Source organism: Mustela nigripes, chromosome 3 (genome assembly GCF_022355385.1).
Source record: "Mustela nigripes isolate SB6536 chromosome 3, MUSNIG.SB6536, whole genome shotgun sequence".
In the NCBI taxonomy this organism is placed as follows: domain Eukaryota; kingdom Metazoa; phylum Chordata; class Mammalia; order Carnivora; family Mustelidae; genus Mustela; species Mustela nigripes.
In genome coordinates, this window is record NC_081559.1 from 85,931,323 (window position 1) to 85,952,242 (window position 20,920).

At 39.0% G+C, this 20,920-nt stretch overlaps 1 protein-coding gene and 1 pseudogene across 18 annotated transcripts in view; one reads left to right on the forward strand and one right to left on the reverse strand.

Annotated features, from left to right (window-relative positions):
* The window catches only part of GTDC1 (glycosyltransferase like domain containing 1), a 422,749-nt gene that overhangs the window by 285,443 nt on the left and 116,386 nt on the right, over positions 1-20,920 (forward strand). The gene's annotated exons all lie outside the window — the stretch shown is intronic.
* On the reverse strand, positions 13,371-14,311 carry LOC132013046 (proteasome activator complex subunit 1-like; annotated as a pseudogene).

Genomic DNA, 20,920 nt, shown 5'->3' on the forward strand with positions numbered 1-20,920 from the left:
CTAGAGGCACTCTCCTCACTGTGTTTGTGTCGTGCTTTCAGAATGGATCTCTTGTCTCAAGCCACTCATATCAGTTCTGGTTTTGGAACATCTCTTTTTCCAGATGATCTTGACTTTTGATTTATAATCCTGAGAGAGGCGACCTCTGAGATTAATCTGCTCACAGAGAGAAGCAGACAGACAGACAAGATAAATATTAAATAATAGATAGTGGTGCATTTCAGAGGGTTTTCAAAAGGAGTGATACATTCCTCGAAAGAAAATGAATATATGAAAGTACTTCGTTTCTTTCTGTCTACTCTGTCCTCCCCCCTCCTTTGGTCTTTCTCTCTCTCTTACCCTAATTAGGGTGGAGGACCTTAAGTTGACTATTTTCAGTAATATTTAATGTACTGAGAGTTAACTGGATGGCTTCTAAGTAATACCTTCTCTCTTTAGCCTTTTCTACTTACTTTTCTATTTTATATGATCTTGTCAGGTTTTAAAAAGACTCAAGCTCACTTACCTCAAAGCTGAAGAGTCATCGAAGCTCTCTGGGTGGCTTTTTTTCTTAAAGTGTGCTGTGTCATCTTATACAGTCTTAGCATTCATATTTAGAAAAATGGTTTTATATTTCATCTAATTTAACACTGCTGTAAGAGTAGAAATTGATTTTTGGTACAAGAGTAGACCATACGGATCTACCCTTCAACAAAAAACCATAATGTAAAACAGCAAAAAACAATAACAAAAAACAAACCAATCCTTAGTATGTTAACTTTTACCATTTCTTGTTTGTTTAGCTAATATTTTATTCTGTCCAAATATAAAACTTCCATGTATCAGTAAAATTAACAGGGGCTTTTTGTCTGATGATGTTAGCATCATTTCTCATTTTTCAATATCAAGTCCATTGGTCCTGAGTCTTGAATGTTTTGATTTGATAGTGTCCTTCAGTTGCCCGTTGAAATCCTCATGGGCAGCATGGTCATAGAGATTGGTTATGATTCTCCATGTGGACTGCAGAAAATAGTCCCTCATTTCCGTGTTCAGGAGATGCTCTCCTATAGCCATTCATGTGAACTTAGATAGTTCATACTACGTCAGATTTGGTGATTTCAAAGTTGTGAAATCAGCAGTGACTGTGTATCATAACTGGTTGGAAAGTGTGTCTCACAGCTGGCTCTCTCTTCAGTTCTTGTTGGAACTAACATAATAAAGGCTGAGGAGTGTAACCATCTTCTGTTTTTCTTTGCTCTGCTTCTACCCTTAACCACTTGTCTTTGCTCCACATCTAAGATTTGCTCTGCACTGTGCTAAACTAACGTTTTTAAAATACTGCCTAGTACAAGCCCATTACATTAAAATTTTTAGTTTCTGCTGCCTACAAGTGAAAGTCACATTTCTCAGCCTGCCACCTGAAGCCATACATTCCCTCCCCACCTGACTCATCTCGCATTCTCCCCCACCCTTCCATGAACCCCGGTAGGTACATTCATGCTTCTCCAAGTGTATTATCCACATTTCTCTCTACCTTTGCATTGTATTCCTAGCCTTCTACCTTCTGGTCATATTGTGGCATTGTGGAAAGAGCATGAACTGTACATGGGCTAGAAATGGATTCAGATCTTGAATCTACCACTTAATAGATGCATGGTTATAAATTTTTTACTCTCTGTGCACCTCAGTTTTCTCATTGGTAAAATATAAGTGCTGAGAAGGTTAAAGTTAAATTGAGGGTAATTTGATTTCACACACACACACCACACACACACACACACACACACACACACACTTCTGGTAGTAGGCATTCAGTTCTATTTTTCCTGAAATGCCCTTTTTTCTTCTCAATTTCTATCTGAAATCAGACCATACTTTCTTTACTCTACATTCAGCTTGTCCCTTCTCCTTGAGGTAGCTTCATTTTCTCTTACTCCTGAGCTAGATCTTCATCTTTAGAATTTCTCTGACATTCGTGGCCACTCTTTAGCACTAAGCATGGATTACTTTGTGAATTGTTTATTGTATGTATTTAGATATACACACAATCGGTCTCCCCTATGAATGAATCATGAAGGCATAAGTGCCATCTCATACATATATACCTCTTTGTATCCACAGAAATTCGAGTAGGACACTACGAATGCTAGAAACATAATGAACATTTGGTCTTACTGGTGTGGTGGTGATGAAATCTCAAGTCCATCACCATGTATTTGCACAAAGTCAGCTTCAGTTCATTTAAGAATTGTGGACATTTTTGAAGCCCGGGCTATATACCAATACATCTGTACCGGTTACTTCGCCGTTGTACAGTCTGATGGTGGGTGCCCAGATATCTAATTGTTCAGTATTTTTTTAAATCTCCCTGTACTGTTTATGGTACATTGTCTAATGCAAAAACCTCTATGAATTATTTTATATACTTATATTTAGTTCCCCTTGGAAAGAATTCAGAACAGCAACTTTCTTTCATTATCTGGTTTGGAAAAGAAATGTGTGATTTCTGATGAATTGTGTGCTATTTTCTGAGAATTTCTCCACTGACACATCTTTTGAACAGAAGAGATTTGTTCCCCACGTTCTTACTCATGAGCTTTCAATAGACTTCAGATGTGGAGAAGCATTGCCCTCCTCAAATACGATTTGCAACTGCATTTCATTCACTTTCTTCCCTTTCATGAAATTGAGATGGACGTCTGAGCCAACTTAAAAAAAAAAGTAGATGGGAATTGCTTTTTTACTCGAATAATATTAGATTGTCCTACAAACTTATGCTTGATGCTGTAAGGCAAAATCACATACCTTGGATATTTTTTTTTCTTTTTAAGTATAGTGAAAATTAAAACACAGTTGAGAGTAATATTGACTCAGAATAACGCAAATGTGGTCTATTTCAAAGTGAGGTAGCTATCTGGAAGAGATTTTCAACTTTGGATTATGTTGGTGCTAATGGTTAAACCTGCATACCTTGTCTTTGATGTTCTGTCTGGGCTTATGTGAAGTAATGGGATTAAAAATAAAGTGTACACCTTTCTTTTGATCTGAGTATCCAAAAGGAAAAAATATAAAAAAGCCTGTCTCCTGCTCTGATTTAGCAAATACCACTGCTCTAACAAAACTGATGTGATGCTGAGGTTCAGTTCACAGATTTGACAGGTAGCGTACACTAAAAGGTTTTCGTAGCCATTGTCCTTTCTCCTGAAGCAATGTCATTCCAGAGAGTGCTGTATAAATGTGGCTTTACACCATCTACAAAAATCAAGGCAAGTTCGATTACTTTTGAGCAGCCGGTCTCAAATAACTTGTTTCTCTGGTAACTGATAACAAAGTAGATAATTTAGGACTCCTGGTAAGTTAGCAAGAAAGTGACAATAAAAAGATGCTGGCATAAGGACTTTACCTTGCTGGCCTACTTTCAGAAAGAACCTGTTTATTACATATTTTCTAATGAGATTCTGCTCATCTTCTACTTGGTTGAACATACATATATTCACACACATACATATTGACACACTTCAAAGACTCTACTCAGTATAGAAATTAATCACTCCAAACTGTGGTCATTTCAAAAATGAATGAATAAGATGTTCGGATATTTCCCATGAGAGAAAATAAGAAGGGGTGGGGGAAACAAATACATTTTCAGGTGGCCTAAAAGGCTTAGATCAGTTTGACTATTGTGCCTAGAAGCTCTTAACCCAAGTTAGGCATTGTAATGTCTTTATGAAACCCTTTGGTGTTTTGAATAGATCTTTTAGTGGACAGGTGGCTTTTTTTGCAAACTGTCAGGCCATGCAACATTCACCAAAAGGAGGTGATAAGTTCAAGTGCTCTTTCCAGTACTAATGATCTTAGGAGGTATGATGCATCCATGATATCAGACCAAAACCGAAGTCTTCTCGTTCTTCCAAAGACCAGCTTCTCTTCCTCTTTCTGTCTCCGCTCCTGCAATCATTGTCTGTTCTTGTTTTGTTTTTCTTGTAAATGATGCCACTGTTTTCCGTTCATCCAGGTTTAAGCTCTCCCACGGTTAATATCATTTAAGCTCCTTAGCATGTCCTCCGCCCTGAAGGCCTTCCACAATCTCTTGTCTAATCTCACTTCTTTCTAGCCCCGTCCCCTCCTCAAACTGGACTGCCTTCTCTCCTGCGTCCTTTGTCTGATACTGATCCCGGTGCCTGGATGCAGCCTCGCCTTACTTTCTCTTTTCTCTCCACCCAGCAGACTTGCCTGGCCTCAACTATCATTCTCCTGTTGAAAGTTTCCCTGCAAAAAACACCATCCAAAAGGCATCTCCTCTAGGAACTCTCACAGAGGGTCATTTGTGGTGTTCTTGCCACCTCAACAAAGGCCACACTCCAACACAGGGTATATCATGGGGCCTTCATAGATCTCTCCCCAGTCTCTTCTTTCTCAGCACTGTCATCCCACCTCCCCCCAGACACACTAATCCTGCCGTAGGGAACAAACTCCCAGACGGTCCTTCTCCCCCTAGCCTCCACCTCCCCATATTCCTTCATCTGCCTGAAATGCATCCTTCCTTCCCTCCAGGGGTCACTCTCATTTATATTCCAGAGCCCCTCAGAAGCCCCCTCTAAATTGGTTCCATGCTCCAGCATGCTCTGGACCTACTCGCGTCCTAGCCCTCATTGCACAACGCTAAAATTCTTCTCTTCACCTCTTTTATTTACTTCACTAGATTGTGAACTCCTTGCAGTCATGACCACATTTTGTTTATCACTGTATCCACAGAGCAGTGCCGAATATCAGACACTAATGAGATTTGCTGGTGGTAGGAACAGATATGGTGCTTAGAGTCCATCTTATATTACGGTAACTATTTTCTATTGGGATGTGAGTATCCTAATAGCTTGGGCGATGCTTTAAACAGCTTCATTCAGAAAGCATATTGTATACTATGTGTCTATCGCAGGTATTTACAGGGTATTTTTCTCTTGGAATTATTCAGATGAGCAAGCACTACTCTTCAAACTGTGCTCTCACACAACTACAATTATTTCAGTACTGCTGTTATTTCAGAAAATATTTTGGGAAATCTGCTCCACTAATAGTTTAGAAACCACCCAGGAAAACCAGCTTTATTACTTATTGTGACCTGAGATATTACTCAACTTAGTCATCACAGTTAGTGGCTTTTGAACTCATAACTTCTGGTTATGAGTTAGGATGCCTCAACCCCCAGATTTAGTAATTCTGAGCATATTTATTATAATGGATTGTGAAATTCTCAAGAGCAGTGAGAGTATCTGGCATAGTCAATGAATGAATGATTGAGTGGAAGAAAAAAGTATGTGACCACCTCCAAAGACTGAAAATGTGCTCACGTGTTTCCAGTGACATCAACCTAATTGGCGTGCATTTTGGGAGAGAAAAGTTATTTCAGTGTATTGCTCTTAGCAAAATGAAAAATAATGATAAATCCGTCTCACTGTCTGAAAGCCATACCCTGCATTTTCTGTGTTGGTTAAGGAGCTTTGAGCTACTGACAGGTGTGCCAGTATTTGGGTTTGAGTTCTTCCCATCATCTGATAACTGAGTCCTTTCTTTGAAGTCTCCCTTTTCAGTCCCCCACCCTTGGGATTCTAGACTTTTACCTACTTAAGCTTCTTTCCTCATAAACTCTTATTTTGCTCCATCCCATCGTTCTTTCTGTTTCTCTTCTTTCATTCCAGTTATTGGATTTTCTGACACCTGACTATAAGATCCTCTTATCTTTATGGCCATGAACTTTTAGGGTCTTAGTGACATATGGCTCACTGGCATAGATGCTTTTAGTGTATACAGTAGACTAGAGGAGAGTATCCTTAAGAAACAACTTGGAGCCCTAGACCTCGAAGTAGAGCAAACAACAACAACAACAACAAAATTATAACGTTGTTGTTTTATTCTTTTAGAAAGTGGCATAAATGAACAACATCATTTATGTTGGAATAACATAGTGGAATAAATGAATAAATTCCATTATTTAGTGGACAGGTGGCTTTTTTTGCAAACTGTCAGGCCATGCAAGATTCACCAAAAGGAGGTGATAAGTTCAAGGCTCTTTCCAGTACTAGTGATCTTAGGAGGTAGTGGAATAAATGGAATAAAGGAACAACATCATTTGTTGTTCCTTGCTAGTGGAATAAATGAACACCATCAACTGCAAATTAACTCACGCAGAAACAAGTGATAATGACGTAGAACAATCATGAAGGCACACTTTGTTTAGAACAGTAGTCATGAGGATTTGTTGTACCCTGAATGTGGTACAGTTATCATTGCTGCCTACACATACACATGCGCATTTGCACAGACAAGCGTGTAAAGTTGAAACTGAACACGGACGTTTTCTGCTCTGAACTTCAAGAAAAATTTAAAAGTATTCCAAAAGTCAACTTGTATTCCCTTCTTTTGTGGAATATTTAAAGAAAAAAAAAAAAAAAAGAAGTTCGTGGAAGCAAAGGGGACATATTTCTTAGATAAGCCTTTGCTACAGCTATTGAGAATACATACCCCCTATTTTTATCATTCTGAATGACATATATTTCTTCAAGCAGACTAGGTCCTCAGCAAGTCATCCATAGCTTTCCAGAAGTATACGAGTAGCTTCAGTGACATTTCATCAAATGTTTTCCAAAGTACAAGTGTCTAAGACTTAGGCCTATCGGGTCAACTTTAAAAATAATAATTGTAATAATAATAATAATACAACTGTCAGTTATAAAGAAGCTTAAGAAAGCCAAGGCCAGTGCCAATCAGTGTATTGGAAATGGATGTTACAGCACTCAGTGTTGCTCCCTTGCCTTTCTGGTGCCTATAAACCCCCATATAAAGATAGGAGTGACCCAGGCAGAAGTTGGGACAAGATTGTGGCTCTGTGTGATGATACCTAGGATGTGGTGGCATTATTATTCCCCAGGCCTGGAAGCAAATGGCATATTTGATTTGTGAATATTTCTCAGAAAATGCATTCTTACGACTTGTTTTTACTCTTTCAGGAAGGGGTATGAGGGTGGTGAGAGTAGAACACTCCCTAGCCCAGAAGCCTGGAGTCATGGTTCTAATCCCTTGACAGAATCAGAGGTCACATAGTTGTATCTTGGAATTAAATTTTCTGGAGTAGTATTCCTTAAAATGTGTTCTCTACATGTGGTTCCATGAAATGCTCCTTTTTTAAAAAAAGAAGGAAGGTAAAGGGGGCAGCTCTGCACACTTTATCTGCCTATAAGTATTCACAAAGCATATTTGTATTCAAGTGTGAAAAGCCCTGAAATAAATAAATCTGTCTAACTTTATTTAACTTAATATTTCTAAAACTTACTATTTAACCACAGATGATGATTTTTAACTCCTAGAGCATTTACTAAAATCCTGAGGAACTAGTATTTCCTAGAACAAACTTCTTTTTAGACCTTTGCCTCTCCACCTTAAAAATGAGGGAGTAAAATTAAATAATTTCTTTGGTTCCTCTCCAGTCTCAATGCTGTGGTTCTATAAAATTTCAGTTGTGTAGTCACCGAAGTCAAAAGTTACATGAACGGGGCAACTGGGTGGCTCAGTTATTAAGTGTCTACCTTCGGCTCATGTCATGATCTTAGGTCCTGGGATTGAACCCCGCATTGGGCTCCCTGCTTAGCAGGGAGTCAGCTTCTCCCTCTCCATCTGCCCCTGCTTATGTTCCTTCTCTCGCTGTCTCTCTCTCATTCAAATAAATAAATAAATAAAATCTTGAAAAAAAAGAAAAAAAAGAAAGTTACATAAATGCCAGGAAGAAGGATGATTTTTCACACTAAGTAAAAACAAATATTCTTTTACATGTTGTATTTACTATCGTGTAAGTGGTCTCTTTCCCACCATCTTAGGCTCCTTCATACTCTTTTTAAAAATAATACAAAATCCACAACCATTCCTTATTTTTAATTTAATTTAAATTGAGTTTTAAAATCCATGTTAAATTTCCTTTATAGTCTCAGGTTAAAACTTTTGCGTGGTAAGTCCACAGGAAAAAAATAGGAATCATTTTTCAAGTCTTTATGAAAGTCTATATTTTTCAATTGCTGTTGAAATTGCTGTTGTTGTCCCCTACACTATAAGTTCCTCAGAGAGCATGAACAGTATTTTCTTAATTATTTTTGAATGTTCCATCGCACACAATATTGGGTGCTCTGCAGTTGCTTCTTATTTTTGTAAAAGTACCCAAGAATGGCTGAATTGCGTAAAGGGAAACTACAACACTTTATCTCATGTTTTTAAATGTTCTACGGGTATAGAGACAGTTGTATTTTTGTTTTTAAACTATTGGAGAGGCAAAACATTTGTAGAACTAATACCTACTTGCGGAGTGTCATGCTTTCTGTCTCTCTGGGATGGGCTACGTTGCTCTGTCTCTGCGTCACTGTAACTGTTGTCATAGCTGTGTCTCCAGAACTATGGGGAGTAACTCTTAGACTCTGAATTTACCCAGGCACAAAATCTTTTAAGGACATTTTCCAAACTGTTTGCTATCTATCTCTCTCCCTCTCCACTCCTCAGTTTATATGTATATATCAAATGCAAAATGTTTCAAAGTATAGGGGAGAAGCTCCTATCACAGTATAATCATTCTTGATTATGGAGTTTATATGATGTTCACAACAATGGATGATTATGAATAAATATTTTTTACTGGGGGAAGAAGCAGGTGAGTTTACGAAAATACATTTCTTGAGCACTTGCCTTATGTCAGGCATAGCCATTATAATTTAATTCACAAAAGAGAAGGCATCATCAACCTTCTTGTGTTAAAGAAACTGAGGCTCAGAGAGACTGATTTTTTTTTTTAAACCAAGGTCATGCAGTGAGTGGCAGAGTTGAGATGTAAGCCAAGGGCTTCTAATTTCAAGACCATACTCTTTCTGAAATGGAAGCAGTGGCATATTTTTCTTCTAAAATCATCTAGCAGTTGAAGCGTTATGTTACAGAAAGGCTTTTAATAAGAGCTAAACCACTGAGTCGTTCTAAGGAGATTTCTATATCCATTCTATCAAAATGCCAAAATTCCAGAATCCTTCTCTCTTTTTGCCCGAATGCATTACATATGTCTAAAAAAGTTTGATAATAAAGTAGAAAATTATTTTCCTTAGTCATTGATGAGTGTTAGATTACATTCTGAGCCAGTTATCTGAAACATGTGTCTGTGGAGTATTGTATGTAAAATTTCAGAAGGATTGTTCTCCAAAGTTTAAAACAGAACAGAGAGGCCCGGGGCATTTGTTTGTTTTCTGTCCCTGCCCCCGCAACCCAAAGCATCTCCTTCTGACTGGTGTGACAGGGGTGCCACCACATCCAGACCCCCTGCTTTGGGTGCACACTCCCTCCTGGGCCTGGAGACAAGCTGGCCCTGAGTGAAGGGTGAGGGGACACCCACACACAGAGAATGCCCATGCCATCCATCTTCCAGTTGCTCCTGAAGGACAGCTTCTTATGGGTAGATGGTAAATATTTTCTACTCATTTTTTTGCAAAAAAATGTTGAAGTGAAATTAATATAACATAAAATATATCCATTTTCAAGCAAACAGTTCATTGGCAGTTAGGCTGTTCACAAATGCGCTACCACCATTTCTGTCTGGTTCCAGGACATTTCTATCACCAAAGAAAAACTCCTTCCCTGTTAAGCAAGTTCTCCCCCTATCTCCCCCGCCCCAGCCCTGGTAACCACCAGTCTGTGTTCTGTCTCTATGGACTGATCTCTTCCTATAGAAGAAATCGAACCATATGTGACTTTTGTGCCCGTCTTCTTTCCTTTAGCATAATGTTTTCAGAATTCATCCATCTGTCATCGTGTATCAGGACGTCGTTCCTTTTTATGACCAAATAATATTTCCTAGTATGTCTGTGCTACCATTTATTTACTCACTTGTTCACTGATGGCCATTTGGGCTGTTTCGGCTTCGAGGCTATTTTTTGAACAATATATGCACCTGTAATTACCCCTAGAAAGCTTGTTGCAAAAGCCATTCAAATGGGCAACTTACAGTTCCAGAGGGAGCACCATAGAACCGAATCTGAGGTTAACCTGCCACTAAGGTGCTTTTTGATACAGGACTCGCTGAAATGTGTTGTTATCCTACTTTGATAAACGATATACAGTGTGTGTGGGTTACATGTGCGATGCCAAAGAAAACTAGCTTTTAGATATAAAATGTAATTATTTATGATGTTTTTGTTTGTGTTCAGTACTGAACTTAAGAGAATTATACAATGCTTATTTGGATAACTTAGGTTAGAGACACAAAAAAATAAGTTCTCCCCAAAGCTCTAGTAACCAAAAGCGTTAAGTATACTCTTCTGTCAATTAATAAAGAGAAGCTATTGAAAACATTAAATTATCTGGCATGGCTACATATATAATAATTATGCAGCCAAGGCTTTTCCTTTTGAAACAATTTATACATTACATAAACCTAAGTTTCTCATCCAAGTATCATTTCAAGAGAGGCAAGTTTAAATAATGGAGGCAATGGGGAAACATAATATTACGATAATGTTCTTTGGTGCGGTTTGAAGGGTTTTAGGAAACATTTGGAACTATTTTTCTCATTAAGTCACTTAACTATTGAAGTGTTATGATAGCATTTCCCTCTGCGTTGTATACAATACAAAAGGAGTCCAGTTAAAGGAGACAGCAATTCTAAATATTCTGATTAGAGGGATTTCCACTAACCAGGAAATTACATGCTCTGGTGTCCTGGTAATAGCTTAATACAAAGATGCAGCAAAATAAGGAATGGTCAGGTGTTTTAGGGGAGTCCCCTTTCTTTCACATGCCCATTTCTTTGCAGCTTCATTTAGCAAACCTACATTAAACTTTCTGGAATGGATGGAAAAAGACCTGAATCTTCAGAGTAGATATTCTCTAACTAAATTGATTTGATATTTTATTTTTTTGAGGAATATTTCTAACTGGATTATAAGCTGATGCTTCTCTCAAAACTGTCGTGATGAAGAGAATGTTTAAACTTTTTTTTCACCATTATTATTGGCCTCTTTGAAACTCGACAGATACGTGCCTCAAAGGTTCTAAACATCTGTCAAGTGTTAACTTAAATTAAGTTCCCTTGTGAATTGATAACCACTATGTTCTTTGCATTTGACATATAGATACTCACTGGTGATTGTTTCTTATTATAAAATAACTATAGCCTTTTTATAAATTTAAATTGTAACAGTGATTAAAATGTAATGCGTTCTCAAGGTATATAATCTGTTGAATAAGGAAATGAAAGCTGTTTCGTGGGTGCTTTTAAGAAGTACAGAATATTTTTGTTATATTGGAGCTTAAAAACCATTTCTGTTGAGGGTTGCCGTGCTATCTGTTATTACGGATGACTAGAGGGTATGGCCAAGCTATACATCAGAATGAATAAATTTCCTTGTCAGTGACCGTTGGGAAAGTACTTGAGAGACCAACCTCAAGAAAAGGGAATTTGTTTCAGGCTGTCACTGAAGTGGTCGTTTCCCACCCCCCTCCCCTTCAAACAAAAATGAAACAGAACAAAACAAAACAGAGGCTCAGGCACCAGGTAATTTAAAGGACAAAGAGGAACCGGAGACCAGCATTGCCTTTAATTGAACGCCCCTTCATAAGGAAGCCTGGTGCTTTTGGTAGGGTAGAATGAGGATCCTCAGTGACTTCAATTAAACTAAGAGGATATGTTTTCATTTCCAAGTAGAATTTTCTGAGGAAATAAACTGGAGATGGGATCCATAGCCCCAACCAGCATCTCCCATTGTGTTGCAACCTTAGCTGAAAAAGGATGGCCTTAGACAGGGACCACTAACTCCCAAAAGCAACTGAAAACAGATGCTTAACTGTTTCAGTGCCAGGGGCCACACTACACAAGTGAGCAGGATAGAATCATCCCTGCAGTTTAGAGACTGGCACACGAGGCAGTCAAATCATAACACAATGGGAGGGGCCTGGGCAGTGTTGTGTGTGCAAGTGGGTGAAACACCCAACCTTGCCAGGGCGCGACCATCTGAATCCTGGAAGCCGGACTTGCATTGTTGTGTCCAGGCCTCTGTTCTAAATTAGCGAGAGATTAAAAACATAATCCTAGAATCTTTCATCCTAGAGGACAGCTCCTGTTGCTCATAGGTTTTACCTTAGAAAGATCCAAAATGAGATTTCCTCGGTATATCCATTCACCCCAGTGCTACCCTCTGAACAGAGAACAAGCAGCAGAAAACAGGCAGACTCCACTCCCCGACAGTGTGAGAACCCCAGTTATATGAAGACCTGCTCTTCCCAGCTTTGTTCTGCATGTCCTTGGTTGCACTCAGACCCCACTTCCCACATCATCTTTTCCAAGGGATTATACCTATCTGTTCTCAGATTTGTGAAATGTTTCTCCAACCTAAACATAACCAAATTCTATTTACTCCCCATATTTTTCTTCTGTTGCTAAGGGTTTCATGATGCTAAGTGAATGCTTTCTTTCAAGTTCCTGATCATTTCCACATCCCCAACTCATCCTTCCATCTCTAATTGTCTGATTTAAGTCCAGAAAAGTAGTTTCCCTACTTGCTTCATCTGCCTTTTTAGAGCTTAAACTCTTAGCCAAGTGAGTCAAGAATTTATCCAATACTGTGTTTTTGCCAAGCAAGCCTTCCAGATGGTGTCCTCATGGTTGAAGGCCCCCACCGCTGCTTTATGTTACTTCTGTGCCTGTTTTGTAGTCTCTGTTACCAAACCATGCCCTCTACCTGGCCTGGTAGTCTGGGGTACACTTCCAAGAAGAAATAAGTATGTATATAGATATATATCACCACCATTTTTTCTCTTTTCTCCAAGTGCTTTCACCCTTGGGTTTATAACCTACCAGACAGATATTATGATCTTTGTAATATACATGGCTCTCTACTTTGAGCAAATCTTTTTCTTTTGGATGATTTTTTTTTTCCTTTTGGCCAGGGTTTATTCTTAATAATAACCCTAATATTGAAAAGCTAGTATTTATTCAGTGGTGACTAGGTGCCACATTCTGTACTAGGTTATTAATATCTAAGACTTCATTTGATGCAAACTATACTAATAGTAATTCTTATAATGTAGATATCATCCTCTCCATTTCACCTGTGAGGACACCGAGGCTTGGGAAAGTAAAGTCACTTGCTTGCCCAAGGGTATACCATCGTAAGTGATAAGCTCAGAATTTGAACCCAGAATCCTAATACTTTAACTCTTGAATTCTTTTTTTGAAAAGCAATGGTGTGACTATTTATTATGTCTCAGAGGCAAGGAGAGGAAAAACCTCAGCAGGCTGAAGGTGGGGGAAATTCTAGAGTCCTGTGTAAAAGATAAGAAGGTCTCTGCTGGGCCCATTACAGAATGAGTGCAGATTCTCAATAGATCATTCCTTTTGTTTCTCCCCTGGGCTTCTTGAGCTTCTCAGAGCTCTTCAGAATGATGTCATGTAACACAGCATTGCGGATCTCCATGACCAACCACTGGATATCCTAGCACTCTTCCTTGTCCAGAGATTGTACACCAGCTGCCAGTAGTCACCCACATGGGGCTGCTTGGCTCACAACATCGTCCCACTGAGAGAAATACTTGGAGGTTTGAATGTGGAAGCCTTCCAGCCTGTTGTGAAGGTTGTCATCAGTTGGAACACCTTCTCTTGGGTTGCCACTCCAAAATTGTTTGCGTCTTCGATCTGAGGTTTCTATAGCTGCAACCAGGTAGTGACCAGGTTGAGTTGCTCAATGATATCCTTGATCTCGGGCTTTAGACACCAAAGGAGGACCACAGTCTTCTCACTGCAGTTCACTGGGCCACACAGGAGACCTTTGTCTTTTTCTTCCCCTTTCTTCTTTTCATCTTTGTTTTCTTTCTTATGCTGTTCTACTGCTCCTCCTTCCCTTTCTCCTTGACTGGTTCAGGCACTGGGATGTCCAGCTGGACCTTCAGATTGCTCAGGTTGGCTTCATTGAGAGCTGGCTCCTTTAAAAATGCATCTAACTCAGGGGCCAGTGGGGTGGCTCAGTCAGTTAAGTGTCTGGCTCTTGATTTTGACTCAGGTAATGATCTCAGGGTCCTGAGAGTCCTGGAACCCCATGTCAGGCTCCACAAGAAGCTTGAGATTCTCTGTCCTCCCCCCCCCCCCCACCGCCATGTTCTCCCCACCACCACCAGCACCAGGGTGGGGGTGGGCGGGAGGCATCCAACTCAGAAATCTTCTTGGGGAAGTAGCTCCCCAGCATGTTCTCTGTGTAAATGCATAGGTCTTCATGGAACACATTCACTTTGGTTGGACTTTAGGCTGGACCTTGAGTGTGGCCATGGCCAGATTGGGAGCCTAGCACCCTGTGAGAAACAGAATGGGCATGGAGACAGGGAAGCAAAAGCAGTGCTCACCACCTGCATGGCCTTCCTGGGTAGCAGGACATCAGCACTTACATTCCTAATCAGTACCTGCTTCCCTTCCCCTGTTCCCTTGTAGTACCTTAGAAGTGAATCTTACCTGTTAAGAGCATGTCTTCTTGCATAAAAATTCCAAGTTAAATCGATCCTGTTCAACCTTGTATGTTAGTATACAGACCTGTTAGTCTCAAAATTTTCATCCTCATTGATTTCCCTTTATTTTCCCTTGGCATTTTTACTACTTGCTCCTTTGTTTTATTCTGCATGGTTTCAGGTTTTATGAGTTGTGTCTGAGGATTTTTCTCCCTCTCTTCCTTCCAAAATTTAGCTTAGAGGTTTCTTAACAATACTGGCAAATTAGGGATATACTTTCCTAGCTTCATAAAGAACACTTTTCTAATGTCTTCTTTCCTTTGTTGGAGTTTATAGAACCAACTCTTAGCACTGTCCATGTAGCTACGTGTTTGCTCCATATATCCTTCTTTTTTTGCTTGTACAGTTCTAACCTTCCCCTTAAGAAAGAGATAAACACCATCCATCCATACCTCCCCGCCCCGCCCCCGCAACTGTACCCTCCTCCCCAAGTTCCTAGTTTTCTTCCTAGATGGCAGGTACAGTAGTTCTCTGTTCTGGTGGCGCTTACGAATCACCTGGTATAAACAAATACCAGTGCTCAGGGGCTAGCCCAAATCAATTGAATCAGAGTTGTTGGGGCCGGGCCCTAGACATCATTAGTATTTTTAAAACTCCCCAGGTGCTTTAAAACTTCTGATTTGCATCCTCATTAAGACTCACAGCGTTATGAACTTTGTCTGGCAGTAACATTCATTCCCACTGGAATGAACAAAAGTGGGTACATTTTATGAATCTTGGCAGACTTCATCTCCTACGAAGATTCATGCTGTAGGAAGACAACATGCCTCTTACTTAGCTTGGCTACAGCTTTGTTCACAAGCATGAACAAGTTCCATGAGGATTCTCTTCTGCCTGCAATTAGTAATAGCACTGTGCCTACCTCCTAAGGTTTGAGAATACTCCTAGAGCTTTGTGGTGTATCTGCAATCAGCCTCCATGGAGAGCCCAGCACCTTTGGTGTACTTCCAAGAGCACACTTTTCTTCCCTGTCTCTCTTGGCGTATAGTCTTTTGCTGACTCTTCTCTTGTCGTTTATTTTTCTCTCCTTTCTTAACATCTTTTTCTTTCGGATTCCCTTCTAAGATCTTTTTATGGTTCTGTTATAATCTAGGTCGGAGAGATGTCCTAAAGTCTATTCATCTTCTCTAGCAGGAAACAAATGAACATTTAGAGTAGACTCAACCAAGGCAGGAACACAAACAAAAATACTGTTTGTAAGGTGTGATTCCAACCTTCTAGAGCTGACTTTTAGTTCTGAAGGGAAAATGAAGTTACATAAAAGCAGCAGAGCATATGTAGTCATCATCATTCTAGAGTCTCAGAGAAAGCATCTTGAGGAAGGTAGATCTTGAACTGAACCTTTCAAGATAAGAGTAGAGAGGGTACCTCAGTTTGACTGAAAAACATTAGTAAAGGGTGGAATTCAATACAGATTATATGAAGGAGAATTTGTCCCAAGGAGAATGTGGGATCTGGAGAAGAAAATTACATGGAGTGGGCCTGAATTAGGAGAGAAAGGTAGTTAGCAGGATGGTAAATTTGATGATTTCACCCTGCTTCCCTATTCACAACAATTGCTAGACTCTAAAATGTAGAGGTCAAGCACCACATCTTCAGTGTGGTGATGTACATGCTTAGCATAGGTACTATGTGGTGAGGTACATGCTTAGCATAGTACCTAATAAAGAGCAGTTATATAAAATATATTTAGGAATGAAGAAAATCCTCAACCCTAGGAGAGTGTTATAAACCCCTTTAGAAGTTAGGTGAGCTTAAGAGACTCTAGTCTTTAGAAAAATGCCAGTATATATCACACATGCACACAATTATCCATATAATTACAATGGCTTCAAGGATTCCCTGAAGACCATTCAGGGTCTCCAGGTTAATAATTGGTGACTTGGAGAAGTGTGACACACAATTCATGTCTTGAATATTATTCAGACTCTCATGATTTAAGCTTACAGAGAACTGTTAGATAAAGTTTTTCTAGTCATAGAAAAGTTTTTTTAAAAAAGGCATTATGGGTAGATTTTATTGTGAAAGATGCTATTTTATTAGATAAATAGATATTATTTATTTATTTATTTATAGAAAATATATATTATATATATATTAATATAAACCTACTTTAGACAGCTTTTTCAACCAACTCATTCCCATAATTCTAACTGGTTTTGAAAAACAAATTAATGCATTACTATTTTTTACAGAGAACATTCTTTAATAAAATCATACTGTTACCCCACAATAACATTGAGTTGCTTTTGTAGTTTACCTGTGTGACCATACGCAGTTAAAGAACAATGAAAAGAATCGCAACAAATTGTGCCAAAAGAGATGAGGTTCCAACAACTGTATTTTACTTTCTATGACACATGGCAAGAATACCCTTTACTTAAACATGCGTGCTAACACAATAGGCACTTACTATCTGACTACCCTTTGAAAACTATTCAGTTCTTGACTACAAGCAATTACTAGATACTTGACAGAGAAGAAGTTGAAGAGGGGAAAACATTCTTAAGAATGAAGATTTTGATATTGCTGTCTAGGTATGAGATTCTTTCCTGTTCATTACCTCACTCTCTCTGAATTTGCTACCATGTTTATTATTGGCCCATCCTCAAATCTCTGCATCTCACATCCAACTTGAAACAGATTTCTCCAACAGCTTTTTTCTTATATATTCATGGTTTTCTATAAGTGCCTTATGCAGCCGCACTTCAAAAATAATAGAAGAGAAGATATGACAAGGGATGGTGGTTTGTTGTCGTCATCATAGTTTTCCATCCTCATTACTCCAGTTTCTGGGAAGTTTTTAGACCAGTAATACCACTGATAGCCACCAGGGCAAGGTGAAGGATTCAGTGGCATCTGTTTAGAGCAGAAATAAATATAAGAGAATATCTGAATCCGTCAACTAGTTCTGGAACTTTTCTAGGAGACTCTCTCCAATTATGGCACCCAAGCCATCAGCAACCAGCTTATCTAGTCTAAGCAAGTGTGTTTTCTTCTAAAGCAATTGGCCTTGGGATGAAATGGATTTACTGATGTGTAGTCTCTGATCTCCATCAGTTATACACATACCATTTTAACTAATTTTTAAAATAACTCTAAGAAGTAGTTCCCATTAATAAGTGAAAAACCAATGGCTCAACTAGGTTATCTTGTTGGCCTAACGCTACTTACCTGTTAGGTGATAACTCTGAAATTTGAGTCCAAGGCAATTTGCTTCTTTTTTTTTTTCTTTTTTAAACATATGTATGTATTTTTTTATTAACATATAATGTATAATTAGCCCCAGGGGTACAGGTCTGTGAATCATGAGGCTTACACACTTCACAGCACTCACCATAGCACATACCCTCCCCAATGTCCATAACCCAACCACCCTCTCCCTACTCCTCTCCCCCCAGCAACCCTCAGTTTGTTTTGTGAGATTAAGAATCTTTTATGGTTTGTCTCCCTCCTGATCCCATCTTGTTTCATTTTTTCCTAAAGGTGCCTTGCCACACTCCCCCTTCTAATGTAGATTTTTACTCACATACCCTACCTTCCTTCTCATTCCTATTTCTAGGACATATGTGACACTTCAGTGAGAGCAAAATTTAATTGGCATTGTTACCAACCTCTCTGGAGTTGTGAACAAAATACAGATAAAACAAGATGGAAGGTTTTGCACATAAGTGTCTTTGCCATTAACACTAGCAGCTTCTTTAATCCTAGCAGGCAGAAGTGATCAAGTGTATCTCTTTCAAAGAGTACATGCGTATTGTTTTCCAATAAAAGAATAACATATATTTGTTAGCAGATGACCTAAACTGATCCATTCTTTAATGAACCAGGGAAGTTGGATTCTTTTGCTAATCCGTGAATGAATGGTCTTGTCAACATGATCCCAGGAGATTGGGAGTGACCTTGTGTTCTCTGTGGATGTGGCTTTGGGTCAAGGAGTGTGAGGCCAATGGGAAGTGGCCTCATTTGACCTTTGAGAGCTTCATGTGATTATACCTTTAAAATCTCCCATGGCAAAAATGTTTTTTACCCATTTACCATGTAGATTGGGAGTTTGTTATTTATTAAATCTTGTGAAAATAAAATCTGAATTTAAAAATAAGTGCATGCTTACTATAGCTGTTTAGGTTCACTTTCTCTAGCACTCACCTTCATTTCTGTAAAACTGAAACTTTATTAAGCAACTGCTTGTGCCAAGCACGACGCTGAACAGTTTCCTGTAAATTATATTTTACCCTCTCAGTGGTCCTCTGGCCTTTTTAAAAAGGATCATGCCAATAATCGGGAAGAGCAGTGTGGTTTTTGTTATAATGACAGTGATTTCTTCATATTCAGATAGGTTTTTAAATGTTACACTTATGACTTTTGTTATCTTTCCTTCCAAGAAAGGATAAATGCTGTTTATGAGAAGCTCAGTTTAATAATATCAGATGAGCAGAATTCTATTTTTTTTTTTTTATGGTAGTCTGAACATGGAAGGCCCTTACTCTAAGACAGTTCAACACAAGAACAGGTCCAAAGAGTATTTTGTGCATCTTAAAATTTAAATTTACATTTAGCCAATCAGAACTCAAAGCTCATATCAGTGTTGATCATACAAAGGGAGATGTTTCTAATTAACTAACTTTAAAGCCCTATCTTAATCACTTAGAGCATTCTTGTGCACATCTGTGCTGCAGGAGTGACTGGATTACCTCCATGGGGTGTGTGTGTGTGTGTGTGTGTGTTGGGGTGTGCGTGTGTGTTTAAAGCAATGCTCTAACTCTATCCAAATGCGATTCAGCACTGCTTTAAAGTTTAGAAGCAAATGTGTACTTAGTAACATAGTTTTAAAAGCTGACCACCCCCCCCGCCAACACCTTATATGTTCTTCTCTTGTAAATTGGGCTTGTTTGTGGAGGGCAGCTGTTTCAAAAACTGTGACACATACATCCCAGAACGTCTTCCCTCTTACTTCGATCTAACCTAAATGAGCACCAGAGCCAGGGCCTCTCATGTGGTTTTGCTTCATCTGACAATGACATCAGTATCTTTCCATTTGCCTTATTTTCATACAATGATGCCCGGAATGAGCGGCTATGCCAGGAAAGGAAACTGAGTCCTAGGAATAATTTTTGGTTAGAGTAAATGAAGTGATATGATAAACAAGTCAAATCTGATGTGACAACATGGCACAAAGCTGTGACACAAAACGTTTGATTCTCTTCCTGTGGATGTTTTCTAAGGCTTTTATTATGCCTTTCTCATGTCTTGTGTGTATATATACTGATCAGTGGAAACATAATTCGTGTGCAGATATTTATTTCAATCAATGAATGACCAGATGGTTCTTGCCTATGTTGGAAGAGAATCATTTTCCCTATTCAGTAATGGAGGGACATTCTTTGTAACAAACTAAATAGAGTGACCAGCTCTAGCCCAAGTGAGAAGCATGCAGCTGCCTTTCTCGACTTTGTACAGTTAGCAGAGGCTCCTCCATGCCTCTATTCTTATTTTTTTAATTGAAATAGTTTGTGTATTTTCCCCACTGAAGTACCACATGCTCATTGTAGAAAACTATGGCGGTACTGACAAAAACAAAGAGAAAGAACGCTTATAAATTGATTTTTACTACCCATAACTAGACACTTGGAGATTTAATGATGACAATGAAGATACAGAACTGATGTTTATTTGAGTTTACTCTTTGCTGAACACCATGCTAAGTGCTGCACATAAACTAATTTAATTCTCCCTGCAACCCACTGATGTAGGTAATAGTATTGACCCCGCCCCTTTAGAGCTGAGAACACTGGAGCTCAGAGATGTGAAACAAATCCCCTGAATCACACAGCTAACCCATCGATTGCCAAGAGTTAACTGTGTTTGCACTTTAGCATGTTGCCCTTCAGTTGTATTTATGAAGTTTTCAAAATGTTAGAACATTTCATTTTTACACAGACAAACCTGTTTTTTACTTTCGTGGCTTCTACCTTCAGAGTCAGGTTTTAAAAGGCCTTTCCCAGGCCTAGATTCTAACAGAAGAGGGAGAAGAAAAAAAAAAAAGAGAGAGAAGAAAAGAAAAGAAATGCCACCAGTACCAGAAGAAAATAATCACAAGCCGGAAAGCCAAGGTGTCTGCCAAAGCTATCACCAATAGGAAGAGAAAGGAGAGCTGAGATGTGTCTGAAGGCAGTGGCAAAGGGGGGAAACAATAGTCCCTTCTTATTTCCATCGAGTGCAGTCTGTTCAATAAACCAGTTACATGCACTTCTTTTCTTGCCTTCTGTCCTCCCCTTTAAGCTTCTGTAGCAGGCCGTGCTGTAAGAAGAAGAACTGGAAGAAAAGAGAAGAGGGCTTGTTACATAGCTGGTGCTGTTTGGGAGACTCTCTCTCA